At 39.8% G+C, this 12,523-nt stretch overlaps 1 pseudogene; it reads left to right on the top strand.

Annotated features, from left to right (window-relative positions):
- Positions 1-9,403: 9,403 nt before the first annotated feature.
- On the top strand, positions 9,404-10,233 carry LOC110558872 (ras-related protein Rab-5A-like; annotated as a pseudogene).
- The last annotated feature ends 2,290 nt before the right edge of the window (positions 10,234-12,523 follow it).

Here is a 12,523-nt window from a genome sequence, read left to right as displayed (position 1 = left end):
AGCTGTCTGGTGCTTAGAAACTGCCTGTGTCTGCCTTTGTGGCTTTTGGGAGTCTGAGTGGCTCCCTAAGCTGGGTAATTTTCCGGGGACCTTTTCAGGTTGGGGGTGAGCTGAGTGCTCTGAGATCAGACCCGCCATTTCTATCTCTGGCGGCGAATCAGGCGCGCAGGCAGGCAGGGCTCTGTGCTGGAACCTGGGTCCCTGGCTCTGGCTCCGGGCTGGCTCCTGGGGTGCCCGTGGAACCCGCCCGAGTCTTTTCCAGGGGATGTCTGGGTGACCTAAGGCCGGTCCCAATCGTTTCCTGTACCCTGGGGTTATCTCTCGACTGAAAATTCCAGTCTCTGATAGTGTGGTGCCCAAGGTTCAGTCTGGGACCGTGACCAGAGACACTGGCTTGTGGCTCTGGGCTGGGGCTGGGGCTGGCGGCCGGCAGCCAAGCGTCTGGCGGAACCGGGATCTCTTCCGCGGTTTAGCCGGGTGAGTTAAAAGCTGATTGAATCCCCCACCGTGGGGTATCCTCTCACCTGGGAAACACAATGACTGTGTTTTATGGCCGAGAGTTCTGATTGCTGTTCACTGTGCTGATCCTGCTGTGCTGCTGCTCAGAATGAGAGTCCTCCCGGCGCCGCCATCTTGCCCCTCCCCCGTGTTCAAATTTTCTTGTTCTGTTGCTCTCCTTGTGGAGTTCCTGTCCTCTCCAGCTCTTACTATTTCCCACTTCTTACATAAAATTCCATTCACTCTGCCCGACAGTTGGCCGTCAGGCTCAGTATCTGCTTTGACAGTCTGCACGGCAGAGGCTTTCTGAGGCCCTCTGTGGCAGGTTCCTAGGTTGTTTCCTGTTTTCTTTTTCTTCTGATGTCCATCCTCTTTGCCTTTCAGGATGGGGATTGAATTGATTATCAAATTTAAGCTGGCTTTGGAACTCAGCATATTCACCTTCATCTAGCAACTGATCTTAAGGATCAGTCTCAGTCTCTGCTTTGATACCCTGCAGAGTAGAGTCTTTTACCAATAAAGTCTCAGGAATCAAGTGCTAGTGTGAAAGCTTGCTAGCTCAGAGAGAAGAGAAAGCACCCAGCTGACCTTCCTCCTTGTCTGAAGCCTGAGAAAGAAGCTCTCCTTCTCCAACCTTAAAAAAAAAATAAGGGACTCACAGTGGTGGCATTGACTATGCAGGATATCTAAACAGCAGCTCAGCAATGAGATCAGGGTGACCAACAGGCTATACTGTGGACCCCAAAACTCTGACGTCTGGGTCTCTCAGATGAGAGAAGAAACCAAGGAGATACTTGAAGTTCCATCTTCAAGCCATCTGGCTAATACTGGAAAAAAAATCCCCTGCCTCCCGCCTAAGCCCAGCAGTGCTGCAGCCCTAGGCTACCCCCCTAATTTCACCAACTGTGGGTACCTTCCTGGGACCAGCTGCAGCTTGCTGGGCTCTGACCCTTCAGCCTTAGGCCACTTGCCCCAAATCACCATCTGTGGATATACTCCTGCCAGTCTCCCAGAAAGGAATTAGAATCAATAAAGAAAACACAAAGAGAAAACCATGGAGCTGGGAAACTTAGAGAAAAGATCAGGAACCACAAAGGTAATACAAGAGATAGAAGAGAGACACTCAGGCACTGAAATACAATTGCAGAAACTGATATATCTCTCAAAGAAAAAATAAAATTGGAAAAGTTACAAACACAAAACATACAAGAAATCAAGGACACAGTGAAAAAAATAAAACTTAAGAGTAATAGAAATATACAAATAGAAGATTCCAGGGTCCAAGGCTCAGAAAATATTTTCAAGAAAATCATAGAAGAAAATTTCCCCATCCTTAAGAAGGAGATGCCCATAAGCATACAAGAGGCAGACAGAGCACCAAATAGACTAGACCAGAAAAGAAACTTTTCCCACCACATAAAAATCAATACGCTAAATCTACAAAACAGAGAAAAATATGTTAAAAGCAGCAAGGGAAAAAGGCCAAGTAATATATAAAGGCAAACTTATCAGAATCAAACCTGATTTCTCCACAGAGACTATGACAGCCAGATGGGCATGGACAGATATCGTGCAAAAGTTTAGAGATCACAGATGCCACACTACTATATCCAGCAAAACTTTCAATCAACATAGATGGAGAAAACAAAATGTTCCATGACATAACTAAATTTAAACAATATACATGCAGCAATCCAGCTCTACAGACTATACTAGAAGCAAAACTTCCACTCAATGAGACCAACTACACCCAAGAAAACACTAGAAAAAGACACCATCACATCAAAAAAGCAAAAGAAAACAAGCACACACACAATCATCACCAACTCCAAAATAAAAGGAACTAATATTCATTGGTAATTATTATCCATCAACATCAATGTTCTCAACTCTCCAATAAAAAGACACAGACTAACAGAATGGTTGAGGGAACAGGATCCCAACATTCTGCTGTATTCAAGAAACACACCTCTGCAACAAAGAGAGATACTACGTAAGAGAAAAGGGCTGGAAAAAGGTTTTCCAATCAAATAGATGCAAGAAGCAAGCTGGAGGAGCCATCTTAATATATAATAAAATAAGCTTTCAATAAAAATTAATCAAAAGTGTTGGAGAAAGACACTACATTCTCATCAAAGGAAAAGTCCACCAGGAGGACATCACAATCCTGAACATCTATGCACCAAACACAAGGACTCCTGCATTTGTCAATGAAATATTATTAAAGTTTAAATCGCACATCTATCTCAACACCTTAATAGTGGGAGATGTCAACACTCCACTCTCACCAAGGGACAGATCATTTAGACAGAAGCTAAATAGAGAAATAAAGGTATTTACAGAAGTCCTAAATCAAATGGACCTAATAGATGTCGACAGAACTTTTCACCCAAATTCAAAAGAGTAGACCTTCTTTTCAGCACCTCATGGAACCTTCTCCAAAATAGACCATATGGTTGGACACAAAGCAAGCCTCAGTAGATACAAAAAGATTTATATTATGCCATGTATTCTATCTGACCACCATGGACTAAAGCTGGACTCAACAACAACAGAAATAGCAAAAGCCTACACACACATGGAAACTAAACAACTTCCTACTCAATGACAGCTGGGTTAGGGAATAAAGAAAGAAAGAAATTAAAGACTTCCTAGAATGCAATGAAAATTGAGGCAAAACATGCCCAAATTTTTGGACACAATGAAAGCAGTGCTAAGAGGAAAATTCATAGCACTAAGTGCCTTCAAGAAGAAACTTGAAACATCTCATACAAGCAACTTAATGGCCCAACTGAATGACCTAGAAAAAAAAAAGAAGCAGACATACCCAAGGGAAGAAGAAGGCTGGAAATGATCAAACACAGGGCTAAAATCAATAAATTAGAATCTAAGAACGCTATTAAAAGAATCAACGAAACCAAGAGCTGGTTCTTTGATAAAAAAAAAAAATCAACAAGATAGACAAACCCTTAGCCAAACTAACTAAAAGGCAGAGAGAAAAAAATATATCAGATATGAAAAGGGGGACATAATAACAGACACTAAGGAAATCCAAACAAACATTAGATCTTATTACAAAAGCCTATAAGCCACAAACTTTGAAAATCTAAATGAAATGGACAATTTTCTTGATAGATTACATTTACCAAAATTAAATTAAGATCAGGTAGAAAGACTGAATAGTCCTATATCCCCCAAGGAAATAGAAGCAGTCATCAAAAGAGCTCGGGGACAGATGGTTTTAGCACAGAATTCTACCAGACCTTCAAAGAAGTGCCAACTCCGATTCTCTTCAAACTATTCCACAAAATAGAAACAGAAGGAACATTACCAAACTCATTCTATGAAGTCACCTTGATACCTAAACCACACGAAGACCCAACCAAAAAAAGAGAACTAACTTCAGACCCATCTCTCTTATGAACACTGATGCAAAATACTCAATAAAATACTGGCAAACCAAATCCAAGAAAATGTAAAAGATATCATCCACTGTGACCATGTAGGCTTCATCTGAGGCATGAAGGGGTAGTTTAATATACAGAAATCCATCAATGTAATCCACCATATAAATAAACTGAAGGAGAAAAAACCATGATCATTGCCTTAGATGCCGCAAAAGCACTTGACAATATCCAACACCCATTCATGTTTAAAGTCTTGGAGAGATCAGGGATACAAGGCACATACCTAAACATTGTAAAGACAATATACAACAAGCCTATAGCCAACATCAAAATAAACAGAGAGAAACCTAAATCAATCTCACTGAAATCAGGGACAAGGCAAGGCTGCCCATTGTCTCCATATGTCTTCAACATAGTACTTGAAGTACTAGCTAGAGCAATAAGGCAACTATTGCTTCAAGGGGATACAAATCAGAAAGAAAGAAACCAAAGGAGCATTATTTGCATATGATATGATAGTCTACATGAGTCACCCTAAAAAATTCATCCAGAGAACTCCTTCAATTATAAACACCTTCAGCAAAATGTCTGGATACAAAATTAACTCAAAAACATCAGAAGCCCTCCTGTATACCAAAGACAAAAGGGCTGAGAAAAAATTAGGGAACAATACCCTTCACAATAGCCACTAATAACATAAAATACCTTAGTGTGGCTCCAACCGAGCAAATGAAAGATCTGTTCAGAAAAAAATTAAGTCTCTGAAGAAAGAAACTGAAGAAGATATCAGAAGATGGAAACATATCCCGTACTCATAGATCAGTAGGATTAGCATAATGAAAATGGCCATCCTGCCAAAAGCAATCAACACATTCAATGCTATTCCCATCAAAATGCCAAAACAATTCTTTACAGACCTTGAAAGAACAATGTTTAACTTCATTTGGAAAAACGAAAATGCCAGAATTGCCAAAATGATCCTGTACTAAAACAGATCATCTGGAGGTATCTCCATCCCTGATCTCAAGCTGTACTACAAAGCAATAGTAATAAAAACTGCATGGTAATGGCATAGAAACAGAATGGAGGATCAATGGAATCAGATAGAAGAACCAGTAATAAACCCACACACCTATAGATACTTGATTTTTGATAAAGAAGCCAAAACCATACAATGGAAAAAGAGTATCTTCAACAAACGGTGCTGGTGTAACTGAATGTCTATATGCAGAAAAATGCAAATAGATCCATATTTATCACCATGCACAAAGCTAAAATCCAAGTGGGTCAAGACCTCAACATAAAACCAGACACACTGAACCTGTTGGAAGAAAAAGATCCTTGATCTCATTGGCACAGTAGACAACTTCCTGAACAGAACACCAACAGCACAGTTTCTAAGATCAACAATCAATAAATGAGACCTCATGAATCTGAAAAGCTTCTTTAAAGCAACGGGCAGTGTTGTCAGAACAAAATGTCTGCCTACAGATTGGGAAAGGATCTTCACCAACTCTATATCTGACAGAGGGCAAATATCCAGGATATATAAAGAACTAAAGAAGTTAAAAAAGCAACAAATCAAGAAATCCAATTAAAATGGGGTACTAAACAGAGAAATGGGAGCTAAACATAGAATTCTCTGTAGAGGAATATAGAGGGGCAGAGAAACACTTAAAGAAATGTTCAACCTTCTTAGTCATCAGGGGAATGTAAATCAAAATGACCCTGAGATTTCACTTTATACCCATCAGAATGGCTAAGTTCAAAAACTCAAAACAATACATGCTGGAGTGGATGTGGAGAAAGGGGAACCCTCCTCCGTTGCTGGTGGGAATGTAAACTTGTACAACCATTTTGGAAATCAATCTGGCACTTTGTCAGATAATTAGGAATAGTGCTTCCTTAAGATCTAGCTATACCACTCCTAGGCATATATCCAAAAGATGTTCAAGTACACAATAAGGACATTTGTTCAACCATGTTCTTAGCAGCTTAATTTTGTTTTAAAACCCTTGGTGCTGTGCAGGTGGGTCCCGAGGCCTGGCTTACCTAATGGTGAAGTCCAGCATGAGTAGGAGATTGTGAAAGACCGGAGCAGATGAGCATGTCAGTGAGAAAAATAAAATCTGTTATGGGCTGCACGAATGTCTGGGCAGCTGCAGGAAGCTGGACAGATTTGTGGCAGCTGCAGGCAGAGACAGGTTAAGTGATCATAAAAGGATCAGGAGATGAGGGTGTGAGAGAAAGATTGGTTGTGGGCATGTGAAGAGGGGTTCTAGCACGTAAGCATTACTAGAAGAGTCCTCCCCAGTTTCTGTACCAAATGTTAGTATTTATTTAAAAATGATGCCACGCCAGAAAAACACTTAAAGAAATGCTCATCCTCATTAGCCATCAGGGAAATGCAAATCAAAACGACCCTGAGATATCACCTTACACCCATCAGAATGGCCAAGATGAAAAACTCAAGCGATAACACATGCTGGAGAGGTTGTGGAGAAAGGGGAACCCTCCTCCACTGCTGGTGGGAATGTAAACTGGTACAACCACTCTGGAAAGCTATCTGGCACTTTCTAAGACAATTAGGAATAGTGCTTCCTCCAGACCCAGCTATACCACTGCTAGGTATATACCCAAAGTTTGTTTAAGTACATAAAAAGGACACTTGCTCAACCATGTTTATAGCAGCTCTATTTGTAATAGCCAGAACCTGGAAACAACCCAGATGTCCATCAACAGTGGAATGGGTACAGAAATTGTGGTATTTTTATACAATGGAATACTACTCAGCAATCAAAAAGGAAGAAATCATGAAATTTGCAGGCAAATGGTGGGATCTAGAAAAGATCATTCTGAGTGAAATACCCCAGAAGGAGAAAGACAAACATGGGATATACTCACTTATATAGACCTATAAGATATGATAAACATAATGAAATCTATACACCTAAAAAAGATAATCAATTGAGCAGACATGGGGTAAGATGATCAATCCTCATTTAGAAAGACAGATGGGATGTGCATTGAATGTATGACAGGAGTCTACTGAGCGCATCTGAAAGACTCTAACTAGCAGTGTTTTCAAAGCAAAGACTCATGACCAAACCTTTGGCAGAGTACAGGGAATCATAAGAAAGAAGGGGAGTTAGTCTGATGGGGAAAGGATAGGAGCTCCAGAAGGACCAAATATATCTGGGCACAGGGTCTTTTCTGAGACTGACATTCAACCAAAGACCATGTATGGATATAACCTAGAACCTCCACTCAGATGTAGCCTGTGGTAGCTCAGTAACCAATTGGTTTCCCAAAGTGAGGGGAACAAGGACTATTTCTAACAGGAACTCAATGACTGGCTCTTTGGTCTCCCCACCCCCGAAGGGAGGAGCAGTCCTGTTAGGCCACAGAGGAGGGCTTTGCAGCCAGTCCTGAAGATACCTGCTAAAACAGGATCAGATGAATGGGGAGGAGGTCCCCCCTATCAGTGGACTTGGAAAGGGGCACGGTGGAGATGAGGGAGGGAGGAAGGGACTGGGAGGGAATGAGGGATCACGACATGGCTGGGATACAGAGTTAATAAAATGTAACTGATAAAAAAAAATAAAAAAATAAAAAAAATTAAAAAAAATAAAAAAGAACATATAAAAAATGATGCCACGCACAAAACAGATATTATATGAAAGAGATTTATTGGATGGAGATGGAAAGGGAGAGAGAAAAAGGAAAAAGAGCGAGACATGGTGGGGACCCCAGGAAAGAAAGTGAGGTGTAGAGAGCAAGAGAGGAAGGTAAGAGAGAAACAAAGTGACAGGTTGGTTCTTTTATAGCTTGTGCATGTGCAGCTGAACTGTTCCTGCCACACACCTGGTGGGTGATACTTGATAACATCATAGGTTACTAGGCAACCCAGAAGCAGGCTGCCTATACCCTAACAGTACATCTGTCCAAAACTCCCCAGTCAGTATCTTAAAAGAGGGTTTTATTGGGGCTTTTCTTTTTGTCTGTGGGATGTTTTAAAGATCTATTGCTACTTCTCTGCATCTGCCATCTGCCATTTACACTCAATTGAAACCAAAAGCATGGCTGTGTTTTCTAGAGGACACATAAAGCATCATATTTAACCAATGAACATGGGTGATATTATTATATTATATTATTCTATGTATGTAGTTTGGATTCCAGCTTTTTCTTTTCTTCTCTTTTTTCAAGACAGGGTTTCTCTGTGTTGTTTATGTCTGTCCTGGACTTATTTTTGAGATGAGGGTGACCTGGAACTCACAGAGATCTGCCTGCCTCTGCCTCCTAGAGTGCAGGGGTTACAGGCATGTGCCACCTGGACAGCTTCAACTTTTTTCTTTACTTAATTTATTATATTACTGTGTGTCATACTATGCAGAAAATAAATTGAATGTTTAAAAATAAGCAGTAAATAGGAAAAAGGAAATGTTGAGGTGTAGGAATGGAAATAGTTTTAGCCAAAAAAAAAATTTTTTTTATATAAAGATTAAGTTGGCTGGATGTTTTTCCCAGAATGGGAAGCTAAAAGACTTACCATTTATGAATATCTGAGTAACTTATAATAAGAATGTGGACTCTATTGCCTGCTTTTTGATCACTTTCCCCTGGTGGGGCTACCTCGCCAGACTACATGTGAAGAGGGCCTGCTTAGTCCTGATGTAACTTGATAACCTGGGGTGGGTTAATGGGGGTAGGGGGTCTCCCTGTTACTGAGGAATAGGAGAGGGGGGAGGGGGAGGGAAAAGAGGGAGGGAATTGAGACCCAGAGAAGAGGTAGGGAGCTATGATTGGCATGTAAAGTGAATCAATTAATTTAAATAAATTTAAAAATGGGCTATTGAACAAAAAAGTTACATTGAGTTACAGAGACTTAGACAGTAATTAAGTCCTTTACCTGCTGTTGAAATTAAATGCTTTACTATTTAAAGTGTAAAGAAACAAACAAAAAGGAATGTAAGCGATGGCTGCTTAAGGCTATGTGGTTGAGCCTGCATGAGCTGGACCCAGAGTGTTATTGTTTTGGTTCATGAAGGAGCTAGGAAGTCTGAGAGGAACAGGAGGAGGGAAGAGGAGGAGGTTGTCTGGTGCAAGGTACTTGCACCAAAGTCCCAGGTCCACCAGTGTAAGAGCAGGTGTCTCCCTTGAAACTGCAGTGTTTCCATCTCTGGGCTGGGCGTGGTCTCACTGCTGTGAGCAGCACCCAGGTCTTTGGAAGTAAAAATTCAGTAGCTTTGAACTTTAAGAGGCATTGAATATGGAGGTACCCACCTGCCATTCCAGAAGTCTGGAAACTAAAATTTGATGTATCCTTGAAATTTTGGAAGTACCAAAGACATTCAGAACAGGCTTTGTCCTGGATACATCATTTACTTTTACTGTTTTATAAGTATTTTCTCCAGAAAGAAAACACAATTGATACGTTGCATCCTGAAAGTTCATTTAGGAATCTGAAATTAGGAACTTTTTTTTCAAATTTGGACATGGCTAATTGAGGAGCAACAAGACCCAACAAACCAAATACTGGAACTAAAATATGCCAGTTCAAACTGGTACTTCTAGGAGAATCAGCTGTTGGCAAATCAAGCCTGGTGCTTTGCTTTGTAAATGGCCAATTTCATGAATTTCAAGAGAGTACCTTTGGGGTTTCAGGGTACACCCAGTAGTGGATGTTGTTTTCAAATGTTTGCTCCTGAACTTATTTCTGTAATGTGATTCATACATATGGTTATAAAACCTAAAGAAGCTTTAATGACAGATTTAAAGCGTTTCCATCTTTTCATAAATTTTCTCCCTTAGAACACTTCTAGTTTCTATGGGAGTCTTGGCTTTCCAAGACTCTGCCTCTCTAATCCAAACTGTCTTGATAACACAACAGTAAAATTTGAAATATGGGATACAGCTGGCCAAGAATGATATCATAGCCTACCACCAACCAAAGTACTCCTGAGGAGAACAAGCAACTATAGTTGTGTATAATATCACAGATGATGAGTCCTTTTAGGAGAAAAAAACTGTTAAAGAACTTCAGAGCTAAGCAAGCCCTAATATTGTGATACCTTTATCAGGAAACAAGGCTGACCCAACAAATCAAAGAGCTATTGACTTCCAGGAAGCACAGTTCTGTGCAGATGACAACACTTTATTACTCATGCAGACATCAGCTAAGACATCAATGAATGTAAATGAAATGTCCATGGCAACAGCTAAAAAGTTGCCTGGGAATGAACCACAGAATTCAGGCTTGCACAGAGGATGAGTAGACTTTACTGGGCTTACACAGCCAGCCAGAAGCCTGTGTTGTAGTAACTGAACTAGTGTAAACTTCCTAAACAGCAAAAACCATGGAGTTGGGAGCATTTGGCTGCCCCAATTTGGACTTCCAGGGAGACTTATGGTAGAATAGTGAATTATTTTGAGTGTTTTGAATTGACTTTTTAATAACATGCATGTGGTCTTCTAACTAATGTTTGTGCAGTAGAAAGGGAAATGAAAACTGTGAGTACAATTGTTCAATGGGAAAGTACAGGGGAACAGTTTGTCTGCAGAGGTGTGGACCCAACCCTTAACCCACCCAGTCTCCAAACTGGGATAATAGTCAGGCATGAAAGATTAAAAATTACTAATGTCTGCTTTAGAAAAACATTTTAGAAGACTAAAAATATTTATACTTTGCAACAGAAACCAATTAAATGGTAATTTCTTCAATTGTCTGATATGTCTGCATTTCATATATTAAGTAATCCCAAGAAAACAGTCCTATGTCTCCAGAAAGAATGAATATTGGTGACCTTAATTTTATTCAGTCCTGTTATTTCTTAAAATTTAATTGAAAATTGGAGTCATGTGTAACCTCATCCTGTTTTAGGAATATAAAATATGATAAGTGCATTTTAATGGGTAGTGGTCCCTACAAGTGAGCTTTTCAAAAACGTGGAAACACACCAGGTATTTGAGTTTTAATTAATTATCCTTGACTATTATCTAGAGGTTTGTCTGGAATAGAGAGAGGGCACTAATTCCCTTTCAGCATGAGTAGTTAGTGCACTAACAATTATGTACATTCAAACTTGATAATCTTAAATATGATGTTCAGCTGTAAACAGCTGTACTGTAAGCACTGTAATCTCCATGTTTATTATTTTCTGTAATATTTAAGAATTTCCTAAGCATATACAAAATGTACAGTTACTAAAACAGCTAATTATTTCTTTCTTCCCCTATGAAAAGAACAGGCTTTGTCTCCCACTATTAAGGTCTTGGGATCAATGTGCAATTTAAGCTTTAATAATGTTTCAATTACCAATGTAGGTTGTCACCAGCCAGAAGTGACAACTGAATACCACCTGAGAGAGGGCTGGGGAGAGAGAGACAGAGCGACATAGAGAAGAACACCAAGTCTATATGCTGATCAAAGTGTTGATTTAATGGATGTCAGGTTAACACTTATGTAGACAGAAAATTACAAGCACTTTCTCACGCAGGCAATTTTACTTAGCCAAAACCTAAGAGGGCTTACTCAAGGTTACACAGAACCTGCTGTCTGGTTACCATGGTTACATGGAATTTATGGTCTAGTTCTCAGTGCCAGAGCCCTCTGCTGCCAAGGTCAATCTCTTAGTTACCAAGCTTTAGATAGGAACCAGAACCAAGAGGCCAAATTCCCTTGTTGAGATGTGCACGTCAATTTGCCAAAAACTCCAAAAAGGCTGCCACAGTAGGTACTTTTGTATTTGGGGCATAGATATTCAGAATTGTGATGTCCTCTCAGTGGATTTTTCCTTTCATGAGAATGAAGTTCCCCCCCCATCATTTTTGATTAATTTTGGTTCAAAGTCTATTTTATTAGATATTAGGATAACTACCCCAGCTTGTTTTCTGGGTCCATTTGCTTGAAAAATAGTTTTCCAGCCCTTTACTCTGAGGTAGTGTTTATATTTGTTGCAGGGGTGTGTTTCTTGGATGAAGCAGAATGTTAGATCCTGTTTCTGCAACCATTCTATTATTCTGTGTCTTTTTAATGGAGAGTTGAGTCCATTGATGTTGATAGATAATAGTTACCAATGAATGTTAGTTTCTTTTAGTGTGAAGTTGGTGATGTTACTGTTTCATTGCTTGTTTTCTTTTAATTTTTTTGTTGTGAAGTTATCTATATCCTATGTTTTCTTGGGTGTAGTTGTTTTCATTGGATTGGAGTTTTCCTTCTGGTATCTTCTGTTGGGGTGGGTTGCTATGTAGATATTGTTTAAGTTTACTTTTGTTATGTGATATTTTGTTTTTCCCATCTATATTGATTGAAAGTTTTGCTGTATATATTAGTCTGGGTTGGCATCTATGGTCCCTTAGTGCCTGCATGATTTCTGCCCAGGCCCTTCTGGCTTTCATAGTTTCTGTTGAGAAATCTGTTGTGATTCTGCTGGTCTACTTTTATATGTTACTTGGCCTTTTGCCCTTGCTGCTTTTAATATCTTTTCTTTGTTCAGTAGATTTAGTGTTTTTACTATAATGTGACGTGAGGAGTTTCTTTTCTGGTCTAGTCTATTTTGGTGTTCTATAGGCCTCTTGTATGTTTATGGATATCTGTTTCTTTAGTTTGGGAAATT

The sequence above is a fragment of the Meriones unguiculatus genome, chromosome 1, assembly GCF_030254825.1.
Source record: "Meriones unguiculatus strain TT.TT164.6M chromosome 1, Bangor_MerUng_6.1, whole genome shotgun sequence".
NCBI classification, from domain to species: domain Eukaryota; kingdom Metazoa; phylum Chordata; class Mammalia; order Rodentia; family Muridae; genus Meriones; species Meriones unguiculatus.
Note: the sequence above shows the minus strand (reverse complement) of the source record. Positions and strands in the feature narration are given on the sequence as shown.